This window comes from Ranitomeya variabilis, chromosome 6 (assembly GCF_051348905.1).
Source record: "Ranitomeya variabilis isolate aRanVar5 chromosome 6, aRanVar5.hap1, whole genome shotgun sequence".
NCBI classification, from domain to species: domain Eukaryota; kingdom Metazoa; phylum Chordata; class Amphibia; order Anura; family Dendrobatidae; genus Ranitomeya; species Ranitomeya variabilis.
This window is the reverse complement of record NC_135237.1, coordinates 368,989,459-369,002,784: the sequence shown is the minus strand read 5'-3', so window position 1 is coordinate 369,002,784 and position 13,326 is coordinate 368,989,459. Positions and strand designations below refer to the sequence as shown.

The 13,326-nt window shown below is 44.9% G+C and overlaps 1 protein-coding gene across 1 annotated transcript in view; it reads right to left on the bottom strand.

Annotated features, from left to right (window-relative positions):
• The window catches only part of LOC143782523 (thioredoxin-like protein 4A), a 73,538-nt gene extending 62,216 nt beyond the window's left edge, over positions 1-11,322 (bottom strand). The window contains exon 1 of the mRNA XM_077270035.1: positions 11,276-11,322. The gene's annotated coding sequence lies outside the window, so the exon portion shown is untranslated. The remainder of the gene's footprint in view (positions 1-11,275) is intronic.
• Between the last annotated feature and the right edge of the window lie 2,004 nt (positions 11,323-13,326).

Sequence of the window (13,326 nt, the reverse complement as noted above, 5' to 3'; positions counted from 1 at the left end):
GAAGAGAAATAATAGAATTGAGGACTGTGGCCTGTGGGGTGTTGGCTGGGTATTTCTGCTTGTGTTCCAAAGACTGGGTTATAGACAACTGAATGCTGTGCTGGGTCAAGGACGTGGACGGGCTTGCTGATGGTGCTGCTTGACTGTGGGCCACAAGAGGTGCAGGGCTAGAGGCATCTTCACATGCACGGTGTACTAGGGATTGGCTTCTATGCAAAACAGTGGAAGAAGCAGTGGTGTGACCAGCATGCAGTGGTCCTCGAGCCTGGGGTTCGGCCCACAAAGTCAGGTGCTTTGCTTGCATGTGCCTGATCATGCTGGTGGTCAGGCTGGTTGTTTTGCTACCCCTGCTGAAGCAGGCATGGCAGGTGCTGCAAATGGCCTGTTTAGGGTTATCGGCAGAGTCTTTAAAAAATAGCCAGACTCGGGAAGATCTCACAGGTGGAATGGCAACTTCACTCATGTTGGTGTTACAGGGAACGGATGCACGCCTTCTGTCTGTGGCCACCACACTGCTTCTTCCTGCCTGTTGGGGGATATGCCTCCTTCCCCATTTGTGCTGCTGTCCTCGCTACGCATGTCCTCCTGCCAGCTTGGGTCATTTACTATGACATCCACCACCTCGTCTTCCACATGTGCACCTTGCTCCTCCTCCTGACTTTCTAGAAATTAGGTCTCATCATGGTCCACCTCTTGTGACACTTTCCCACCATTGCCTTCGTGTGACTGGGGCTGGTCAAAGCTTTGGGCAGCTCTACATGCGATCTCATCTTTCCCCACTTCAAGTTGACCTGCAGAGATTTCTGAATCTTGAAATGGAAAACTGAACAGCTCTTCAGAGTGTCCAAGTGTGGGATCAGTTGTCTCAGGGTACTCGGCATGGTGGGAGGAATGTTGTGATTTTGCTTTTTTGCTCCCTCTAGTGGTCATTAGTGATTTGACTCTGGAGCGTCTGTCTTTTCCTATATCCTCACCTGGGCCGTTAGTTCAGGGGCGTTGCTATATAAGCTCCCTGGACCTTCAGTTCAATGCCTGGCATCGTTGAAATCAGAGCTAATCTGTTGTGCTCTTGTCCTCTGATCCTGGTTCCTGTTTTTCAAGCTAAGTCTGCTTCTTTGCTTTTTGCTTTTGTTTTGTTTGGTATTTTTGTCCAGCTTGTTCCTATCTGTATCCTGACCTTTGCTGGAAGCTCTAGGGGGCTGGTGTTCTCCCCCCGGACCGTTAGACGGTTCGGGGGTTCTTGAATCTCCAGCGTGGATTTTTATAGGGTTTTTGTTGACCAGATAAGTTATCTTGCTTTATTCTGCTATTAGTAAGCTGGCCTCTCTTTGCTGAACCTGGTTCATTTCTGTGTTTGTCATTTCCTCTTACCTCACCGTTATTATTTGTGGGGGGCTTGTATCTTGCTTTGGGGTCCCTTTCTCTGGAGGCAAGAGAGGTCTTTGTTTTCTTCTCCTAGGGGTAGTTAGATTCTCCGGCTGGCGCGAGTCATCTAGCGATCACCGTAGGCATGATCCCCGGCTACTTCTAGTGTTGGCGTTAGGAGTAGCTATTTGGTCAACCCAGTTACCACAGCCCTATGAGCTGGATTTTTGTATCTTGCAGACTTACACGTTCCTCTGAGACCCTGTCCACTGGGGTCATAACAGTATGCCAGGCCAGTATTAAATGTTTAATGCATTGCAGAAGTGGGATTATAAGAAAGAAAATTTTGAGGGTTTTTTTCCCTCTCTCATTTTTTTTTTTTCTTTTCCCCTTTACCTCAGAGTGGCTTAAGCTTGCTGCAGACATGAATGTCCAGACCTTGATTACAAGTGTGGACCAGCTTGCCGCTCGTGTGCAGGGTATACAAGATTATGTTACCAGAAATCCTAGGTCTGAACCCAAGATTCCGATTCCTGAACTGTTTTCAGGAGACCGATTTAAGTTTAGGAATTTCAGGAATAATTGTAAATTATTTTTGTCCCTGAAACCTTGTTCGTCTGGAGACTCTGCTCAACAAGTAAAAATTGTTATTTCATTCTTACGGGGTGACCCTCAGGATTGGGCTTTTTCGTTGGCGCCAGGAGATCCGGCATTGGCTGATATTGATGCGTTTTTTCTGGCGCTCGGTTTACTTTATGAGGAACCCAATCTTGAGATTCAGGCAGAGAAAGCCTTGCTGGCTATGTCTCAGGGCCAGGACGAGGCAGAGGTGTATTGCCAAAAATTTCGGAAATGGTCCGTGCTGACACATTGGAACGAGTGTGCACTGGCCGCTAATTTTAGAAATGGCCTTTCTGAGGCCATTAAGAATGTTATGGTGGGTTTTCCCATTCCCACAGGTCTGAATGATACCATGTCCCTGGCTATTCAAATTGACCGGCGATTGCGGGAGCGCAAAACCGCAAATTCCCTCATGTTGTTGTCTGAACAGACACCTGATGTGATGCAATGTGATAGAAAAACCGCAAATTCCCTCATGGTGTTGTCTGAACGGACACCTGATTTGATGCAATGTGATAGAATCCTGACTAGAAATGAGAGGAAAATTCATAGACGCCGGAATGGCTTGTGCTACTACTGTGGTGATTCTACACATGTTATCTCAGCATGCTCTAAACGTATATCTAAGGTTGTTAGTCCTGTCACCGTTGGTAATTTGCATCCTAAGTTTATTCTGTCTGTAACTTTGATTTGCTCACTGTCATCTTATCCTGTCATGGCGTTTGTAGATTCAGGTGCTGCCCTGAGTCTTATGGATCTCTCATTTGCTAAGCGCTGTGGTTTTATTCTTGAACCATTAGAAAATCCTATCCCTCTTAGGGGTATTGATGCTACGCCATTGGCAGAAAATAAGCCGCAGTATTGGACACAGGTTACCATGTGCATGACTCCTGAACACCGCAAGGTGATACGTTTTCTCGTTCTACATAAAATGCATGATTTGGTTGTTTTGGGGCTGCCATGGTTACAGACCCATAATCCAGTCCTTGACTGGAAGGCTATGTCAGTGTCTAGTTGGGGCTGTCGTGGTATTCATGAGGATTCCCTGCCTGTGTCTATTGCTTCTTCTACGCCTTCGGAAGTTCCGGAGTACTTGTCTGATTATCAGGATGTCTTTAGCGAGTCCAGGTCCAGTGCATTGCCTCCTCATAGGGAATGTGACTGTGCAATAGATTTGATTCCAGGCAGTAAGTTTCCTAAGGGAAGACTGTTTAATCTGTCGATACCTGAACATACCGCTATGCGTTCATATATCAAGGAGTCTCTGGAGAAAGGACACATCCGTCCGTCTTCTTCCCCTCTTGGTGCGGGATTCTTTTTTGTGGCTAAAAAGGACGGATCTTTGAGGCCTTGTATTGACTATCGGCTTTTAAATAAGATCACTGTCAAATTTCAGTATCCTTTGCCGCTGTTGTCAGATTTGTTTGCCTGGATTAAAGGTGCCAAGTGGTTCACCAAGATAGACCTTCGTGGTGCGTACAACCTTGTGCGCATTAGGCAGGGCGATGAATGGAAAACCGCATTCAATACGCCCGAAGGTCATTTTGAGTACTTGGTGATGCCATTTGGGCTCTCTAGTGCACCTTCAGTTTTTCAGTCCTTCATGCATGACATTTTCCGGAAGTATCTGGATAAATTTTTGATTGTTTATCTGGATGATATTCTGGTTTTTTCTGATGATTGGGACTCGCATGTGGAGCAGGTCAGGATGGTTTTTGAGATTCTGCGTGAAAATTCTTTGTTTGTAAAAGGCTCAAAGTGTCTCTTTGGTGTACAGAAGGTTCCCTTTTTGGGGTTCATTTTTTCCCCTTCTGCTGTGGAGATGGATCCAGTCAAGGTCCGAGCTATTCATGATTGGACTCAACCCTCGTCAGTTAAGAGTCTTCAGAAGTTCTTGGGTTTTGCTAACTTCTACCGTCGTTTTATCGCAAATTTCTCTAGCGTTGTTAAACCGCTGACGGATATGACCAAGAAAGGCTCTGATGTAGCTAACTGGGCTCCTGCTGCCGTGGAGGCTTTCCAGGAGTTGAAACGCCGGTTTACTTCGGCGCCTGTTTTGTGCCAGCCTGACGTCTCACTTCCCTTTCAGGTTGAGGTGGATGCTTCGGAGATTGGGGCAGGGGCCGTTTTGTCGCAGAGAGGCCCTGGTTGCTCTGTTATGAGACCTTGCGCCTTTTTCTCTAGGAAGTTTTCGCCTGCGGAGCGAAATTATGATGTGGGCAATCGGGAGTTGTTGGCCATGAAATGGGCATTTGAGGAGTGGCGTCATTGGCTCGAGGGTGCTAAGCATCGTGTGGTGGTCTTGACTGATCACAAAAATCTGATGTATCTCGAGTCTGCTAAACGCCTGAATCCTAGACAGGCCCGCTGGTCATTGTTTTTCTCCCGTTTTGACTTTGTTGTCTCGTATTTACCAGGTTCAAAGAATGTGAAGGCCGATGCTCTTTCCAGGAGCTTTGTGCCTGATGCTCCTGGAGTCGCTGAACCTGTTGGTATTCTTAAGGATGGTATTATCTTGTCAGCTATTTCTCCAGATCTGCGACGTGTGTTGCAGAGATTTCAGGCTGATAGGCCTGATTCTTGTCCACCTGACAGACTGTTTGTGCCTGATAAGTGGACCAGCAGAGTCATTTCCGAGGTTCATTCCTCGGTGTTGGCAGGTCACCCAGGAATTTTTGGCACCAGAGATCTGGTGGCCAGATCCTTTTGGTGGCCTTCCTTGTCTAGGGATGTGCGGTCATTTGTACAGTCCTGTGGGACTTGTGCTTGAGCTAAGCCTTGCTGTTCTCGTGCCAGCGGGTTGCTCTTGCCCTTGCCTGTCCCTAAGAGACCTTGGACACATATCTCCATGGATTTCATTTCTGATCTTCCGGTGTCTCAGGGCATGTCTGTTATCTGGGTGATATGTGATCGCTTCTCCAAGATGGTCCATTTGGTTCCTTTGCCTAAACTGCCTTCCTCTTCCGATCTGGTTCCTGTGTTTTTCCAGAACGTGGTTCGTTTGCACGGCATCCCTGAGAATATTGTGTCAGACAGAGGATCCCAGTTCGTTTCCAGATTCTGGCGATCCTTTTGTAGTAGGATGGGCATTGACTTGTCGTTTTCGTCTGCTTTCCATCCTCAGACTAATGGACAGACGGAGCGAACTAATCAGACTTTGGAGGCTTATTTGAGGTGTTTTGTCTCTGCTGATCAGGACGATTGGGTGACCTTCTTGCCGTTAGCTGAGTTTGCCCTTAATAATCGGGCTAGTTCCGCCACCTTGGTTTCGCCGTTTTTCTGCAACTCTGGTTTCCACCCTCGTTTTTCTTCGGGTCATGTGGAACCTTCTGACTGCCCTGGGGTGGATTTTGTGGTGGATAGGTTGCAGCGGATCTGGAATCTTGTGGTGGACAACTTGAAGTTGTCACAGGAGAGGGCTCAGCGCTTTGCCAACCGCCGCCGCGGTGTGGGTCCCCGACTACGTGTTGGGGATTTGGTGTGGCTTTCTTCCCGCTTTGTTCCTATGAAGGTTTCCTCTCCCAAATTTAAACCTCGTTTTATTGGTCCTTACAAGATATTGGAAATTCTTAATCCTGTGTCCTTTCGCCTGGATCTTCCTGTGTCGTTTGCTATCCACAACGTGTTTCATAGGTCCTTGTTGCGGCGGTACGTTGTGCCTGTGGTTCCTTCTGCTGAGCCTCCTGCTCCGGTGTTGGTTGAGGGCGAGTTGGAGTACGTGGTGGAGAAGATCTTGGATTCTCGTCTCTCCAGGCGGAGGCTTCAGTACCTGGTCAAGTGGAAGGGCTATGGTCAGGAAGATAATTCCTGGGTGGTCGCCTCTGATGTTCATGCGGCCGATTTAGTTCGTGCCTTTCACGCCGCTCATCCTGATCACCCTGGTGGTCGTGGTGAGGGTTCGGTGACCCCTCACTAAGGGGGGGGGTACTGTTGTGATTTTGCTTTTTGCTCCCTCTAGTGGTCATTAGTGATTTGACTCTGGAGCGTCTGTCTTTTCCTATATCCTCACCTGGGCCGTTAGTTCAGGGGCGTTGCTATATAAGCTCCCTGGACCTTCAGTTCAATGCCTGGCATCGTTGAAATCAGAGCTAATCTGTTGTGCTCTTGTCCTCTGATCCTGGTTCCTGTTTTTCAAGCTAAGTCTGCTTCTTTGCTTTTTGCTTTTGTTTTGTTTGGTATTTTTGTCCAGCTTGTTCCTATCTGTATCCTGACCTTTGCTGGAAGCTCTAGGGGGCTGGTGTTCTCCCCCCGGACCGTTAGACGGTTCGGGGGTTCATGAATCTCCAGCGTGGATTTTTATAGGGTTTTTGTTGACCAGATAAGTTATCTTGCTTTATTCTGCTATTAGTAAGCTGGCCTCTCTTTGCTGAACCTGGTTCATTTCTGTGTTTGTCATTTCCTCTTACCTCACCGTTATTATTTGTGGGGGGCTTGTATCTTGCTTTGGGGTCCCTTTCTCTGGAGGCAAGAGAGGTCTTTGTTTTCTTCTCCTAGGGGTAGTTAGATTCTCCGGCTGGCGCGAGTCATCTAGCGATCACCGTAGGCATGATCCCCGGCTACTTCTAGTGTTGGCGTTAGGAGTAGCTATTTGGTCAACCCAGTTACCACAGCCCTATGAGCTGGATTTTTGTATCTTGCAGACTTACACGTTCCTCTGAGACCCTGTCCACTGGGGTCATAACAGAGGAAGGAGGATCAGGGTGAGGAATATCCTGGCCTCACTCACGGCTACTCAGACTTGACCGTGTGAAAGACAAGGTGGTGGTGGTGATGGCTAAGTGACTGGAAGCATTATCCGCTATCCAACCAACAACCGTTACACACTGCTCTGGCTTCAATAGTTGTGTGCTGCGGTACCCTAGAAACTGGGACAGGAATGTCGAGCGAGAAGATGTGGGTCTTTGTTGTTGCCCACTTTCACCTTGCCCACGGCCTCATCCTATGGATGCACCATCACGTCCACTTCCCCGTCCTTTGCCTCTTGCCTTAACCATTTTAAATGGACTACTGCACTATTTCAAATGCTCAACACAAATGTCTTTATTAGTAGCGAAATAATATGTGATCAGTATGCCTGCAAATCTATGATTTTTCAAACCCAAACACCAGGCAGGCCTCAGCCTGACCTAACAGACTGTATTCATGTTTTTTTTAAGTTAATTTATGCAAAATAGTGCTGTATTGAATTTGAGTATCACACAGCCAAAAAATAAGTACACCAGCCTCCAATGCCCAAACTTGGAGCACAGAGATATATGACGGCTGTAACGGAAATACCACACTGGCAAATCTGTGGCCTTTGAATTTTTTGGATACGAAATAGTGCTGTATAGAATTTGACTATCACACAGTCAAAAAATAAGTACACCGGCCTCCAATGACCAAACATGGAGCACGCAGATATATGAGGCCTTTTTCAGTGAATTTAAAACACCAAAAAAAAGGGAGCACAAGGGTCGCACAGACAACTATGCTACGTATGCCTGACAAACTATAACTTTTCAACAGGCCTCAGTATGACAGAACAGACTGTATTTTTTTTTTTTGGGGGGGGGGGAATTTTTGAAAAAAATGAAGGAAAAATAAATATATAGACAGTAAATAAGCTGCAGCTGCAGGCAGTTATGGAGCTTTGGGAGGGATGCAGTGGGAGCAATGGACGCACATACAGTGCCTGCAGGCCTTGCACTGATGTGGATATGCTATGCCCTGCCGACCTAGTGCTGCAATATCGGGACCCACGAATTAGCCCTAAAAAGGACTTTTGGTTTCTGAGGAGTTGTGGATGTAAGAGTTGCAGACCTACACTCTAAAACCACGATTCTGACCCTATCTCGGCAGCAGCTCTCCCTATTCTCGCTGAAACAGGAACAGAATGCGGCGAGCAGGGCGGCACCAGGTCTCTTATACTTGGGATGATGCTGTGCGGCCCAGCCAATCACTGCACGACACAACAAAGATGGCTGCCGCGTTTCATGGCCTGGCAGACAATCTCTGCACCGTGATTGGGTCTCTAAAGTCCGCTAAAACTTCTGGGTGGAGACTGCAGTTACCGCCGAATAGTACCGGAAATGCTCGCTGCTCGCCGAGTACCCCGATACTCGGGCGAGTAACGAGTAGTGGCGAGCACGTTCACTCATCACTATTTCTGAACTCTTCCTGAGTTAAAAAATTAGTACTGTTGTTTCTAAATGATTATGAACTTGTTTTCTTTGCATTATTTGAGGTCTGAAAGCACTGGGTTTTTTTAATTTTGACCATTTTTCTTTGTTAGAAAAAAATACTAAATTTATTTCTTGAAAATTCTGAGACATGTCAGACGTTTATAGAATAAAAGAACAATTTACATTTTACTCAAAAATATACCTAGAAAGAGAAAAATCAGACAAACTGGACATTTTGCAGTGGTCTCTTAATTTTTGCCAGGGCTGTAAGTATAATTACAACTGTGATTTGTCAAAAATCACAGCTGACATCAAGCCCAGGGTTAGTAATAGAGAGGTGTCTATGAAACACCCCGTTTACTAACACTGTAAGTAAAAATAAAGAAACACATTAAAAACATGTACGGTAATTAAAATATAAAAACAGACACCCTCTTTCACCCATTTATCATCATCAAGGTCTCAAGATGATCCCCTGCTCCAATACATACAGAAGCCACAGTGACATCATAAAACGTGACCCCTCCCCGTATCCGGCGTACACACACTAAGGGTGCATGGAAGCCGCCACCTGTGAGGTCACTGGAGATTACAGTTTGCGGTTATCACAGTACCCTCTGAGCTGTCAACTGTCACTTGAGGTGAACTCAAGGAGCACAGTGACCGGCAATATGCATAACCTGGCGGAAACATTGTAGTAGGTTGGATTGCCGGACTGCCCCCAGCGTGACACAGGGGCACTACAGTACGGAAGTCCGACAGTGAACCAGTGGGATCATTACAGTGCATCAGATTGGTGAATCACTGGTGGACTGCGCTGCCCACTAGACTTTGTTATATACAGCAAGCTAAAGCTAAGTGGGCAGAAGGACCTGGTGTTTTAGCTTACTAAGTCTGGTATTAAACCACTCCAAGGGACCTGGTCCTTTATCCCACTTGGATTTAGCTTTCTCACAGAGAGCAGGCTAAATCCAAGTCGGCCGAAGGACCTGGTCCATTTGGCCAATAATTATAGTATTAACCCCTTCACAACGCATGATGCAGTTACATCATATATCATAAAAATATCAGAAAAAGAAATATCGCGTTTGCTCCATTTAAAAAAAAATAAATTTGGAATTGACGTGATCAGAAAGGTCTGACCAATCAAAATGTAAAATAATCTGATCAGCAAACGGCATAACGAGAAAAAAACTAGAAATGCCATAATTACTTTTTTTTGGTCACCACAACATTGTAATAAAATGAAATAAGAGGTGATCAAAACATGGTATCCGCGCCAAAATGGTATCAATAAGAACGTCCCGCCAAAATAAAAAAAATTCACAACGGCGATGTGGATGGAAAAATAAATAAGTTATGGGAAGAAAAAAAAACGGAAAATCGCCCGAGGGTTAAAACACTCCTAGGTGCATGCATGGAAAAAATCTGTGGTTGTGTGATCTACAAAAATGATCACCAGTAAATAAAACGGGACGCGGATGAGATTGCTGCAGAATATTGTACACACTGGGATTACGGGGAAAATTCTTGCGTATAATTGTCACATATAAATAAAAGTGTAATCAGATGTCATATCCAGGCTGCAGCTCAATATAACTGCAAAAAATCACAAGACAAGATTCATATATATCTATATACAATAAGGGTCCTTCTATCTACTGGGATTTAGCATTCTTATATAGAGCAGGCTAAATCCAAGTCGGCTAAAGGACCAGGTCCCTCTGCCGACTGGGAAATAGCCCACTCTGTGTGAGAAAGCTAAATCCCAGTGCACAGAAGGACCAGGTCCTTTAGCCGACTGGGATTTAGCTTTCTCACAGAGAGCAGGCTATTTCCAAGTCGGCAGAAGGACCTGGTCCATTTGGCCAATAATTATAGTATTGACCCCTTCACAACACATGATGCAGTTAGGCTACGTTCACATTTGCGTTGTGCGCCGCAGCGCACAACGCAAACAAAAACGCGGCAAAACGCACGCTAAAACGCTGCGTTTTGCGCCGCATGTGTCCTTTTTGGCCGAAAGTTGGACGCAAAAAAAATGCAACTTGAAGCGTTTCTTGCATCCAACGCTTGCGGCCATGCGGCGCAAAACGCAGCACAACGCATGTCCATGCGCCCCCATGTTAAATATAGGGGCGCATGACGCATGTGGCGCCGCTGCGGCGCCCGACGCTGCGGCGCGGACCGCAAATGTGAACGTAGCCTTACATCATATATCATAAAAATATCAGAAAAAAAAATATCGCTTTTGCTCCATTTAAAAAAATAAATAAATTTGGAATTGACGTGATCAGAAAGGTCTGACCAATCAAAATGTAAAATAATCTGATCAGCAAACGGCATAACGAGAAAAAAAACGCCATAATTACGTTTTTTTTGGTCGCAGCAACATTGCAATAAAATGAAATAAGAGGTGATCAAAACATGGTATCCGCGCCAAAATGGTATCAATAAGAACGTCCCGCCAAAATAACAAAAAAATCCCAATGGCGATGTGGATGGAAAAATAAGTTATGGGAAGGAAATTAAAAAAAAAAAAAAAACGGAAAATTGCCCGAGGGTTAAAACACTCCTAGGTGCATGCATGGAAAAAAATCTGTAGTTGTGTGATCTACAAAAATGATCACCAGTAAATAAAACGGGACAAGGATGAGATTGGCGCAGAATATTGTACACACTGGGATTAGGGGGAAAATTTGTGTGTATAATTGTCACATATAAATAAATGTGTAATCAGATGTCATATCTAGTCTGCGGCTCAATATTACTGCAAAAAAAATCACATGACAGTATTCATATCTATCTATACACAATAAGGGTCCTTCTATCTGCTGGGATTTAGCATTCTTATATAGAGCAGGCTAAATCCAAGTCGGCTAAAGGACCTGGTCCCTCTGCCGACTTGGAAATAGCCCACTCTGTGTGAGAAAGCTAAATCCCAGTGCACAGAGGGACCTGGGCCTACAGCCGACTGGGATTTAGCTTTCTCACAGAGAGCAGGCTATTTCCAAGTCGGCAGAGGGACCAGGTCCTTTAGCCGACTTGGATTTAGCCACAACCACAGCTTTACCCACGGCCCCGCACGCTGCGAGCGCAACCGGAACTCAGCAGTACGCTCCTAGGGTAGAGGCTAAATCCAAGTCGGCTAAAGGACCTCTGCCGACGTCATGCCCATGTGACCGGAAGGGGCGGTGCCTCTTCCTCTATAGAGCAGACACTGTTGTGGCTAAATCCCAGTCGGCTAAAGCAGTGTTCCCCAACTCCAGTCCTCAAGGCCCACCAACAGATCATGTTTTCAGGATTTCCTTTGTATTGCACAGGTGATGCAATTATCACCTGGGCAAGACTAAGGAAATCCTGAAAACATGACCTGTTGGTGGGCCTTGAGGACTGGAGTTGGGGACCCCTGGGCTAAAGGACCTGGTCCTTCTGTGCACTGGGATTTAGCTTTCTCACACAGAGTCGGCCATTTCCCAGTCGGCAGAGGGACCAGGTCCTTTAGCCGACTTGGATTTCGCCTGCTCTATATAAGAATGCTAAATCCCAGTAGATAGAAGGACCCTCATTGTATATAGATATATATGAATCCTGTCATGTGATTTTTTGCAGTAATATTGAGCCGCAGACTAGATATGACATCTGATTACACATTTATTTATATGTGACAATTATACACACAAATTTTCCCCTTAATCCCAGTGTGTACAATATTCTGCGCCAATCTCATCCGCGTCCCGTTTTATTTACTGGTGATCATTTTTGTAGATCACACAACCACAGATTTTTTTCCATGCATGCACCTAGAAGTGTTTTAACCCTCGGGCAATTTTCCGTTTTTGTTTTTTTTTAAATTTCCTTCCCATAACTTATTTTTCCATCCACATCGCCATTAGGATTTTTTTGTTATTTTGGTGGGAGGTTCTTATTGATACCATTTTGGCGCGGATACCATGTTTTGATCACCTCTTATTTCATTTTATTGCAATGTTGCTGCGACCAAAAAAAACGTAATTATGGCGTTTCTAGTTCTAGTTTTAGTATCCTAAAAGATGAGAAAAAGAGGTTATATTATACTCACGCTTGTTGTCGCAGGTCTCGACCTACTCTCTGATGAGTGCACTGTAGAGATGACGTCACGACACCGGAGAGATAAGACACAGTACACCAGGGCTGTATCTGAAGTATCTCTAGTTTTATTTAAGCTTACACACACTTTTATGCATTCTTGTGTTGGAGGCGGATTCTCCATATATTGGCTAAGCGTCGGAGTGTATTACTCCCTTCACTCCCTATGATTTCGCAAACACATTTTTACACAGTACATTATTCGTTATTTTACCAAGGACATTCACTGCTACAATTAGTTCTTAGGAATCAGCGATAACAGCACAATGAAGAATAGTGAATTATGTCTTATTTTGCTGACCTTAGGTAACACTTATACAAAATGGAGGCAACCAAAATAAAATGGATTCTGCTCTAACATTCCCCCATTTTATTCACTATTCTGAATAAGCTGTACTGTTTCCTGGCTGTAGGATTTGTTAGTATATATCATCATCAGCTGTGTGAGTGCAGAATTTCCCAGCACGTACTACACCAAAGACAGAAAATACAGAGAAAACTGGAACGCAGCTACGAGCCACCTCCATCAGGTATTTTAGAAATTTCACACAGAAACGGAATACAGCAGTTCTCAGACTTAATGTCCACAAAACCTTCATCACACAAATTCAAAGTCTTCTTCTTCTACGGAAACTGATTATCTAGCAGGGAGACCCTCTGTCCCAAATTTTTAACTGTTTGCTTTCCCGACACATTAATCTCAGTCACTTTCTCAGTTCCTTCTTGCACCACAAAACATCCGGTTTTTCGTCATAGTAATAGACACCTTTCCTTTTTTCAACGTGACAAAAACAATCAGAATTCACTTCCTCGGTTGATCTTCAATTTGCTATATATCAACCACTCAACTTGAAGCAGGTAAATCTTTTACCAATCTTTCAATCACACTGATAACCATCAATCACTTACAAGTTTCCTTCTAAAACTAGGCACCATATTTCACCTTCAACTTCCAACTTCAACTTACAATATTTCTTTCTACTGCAAAACGATATTGTTGCTTTAAACAAAACACAGATCTCCCAGTACATACAGAGATACACTTAAA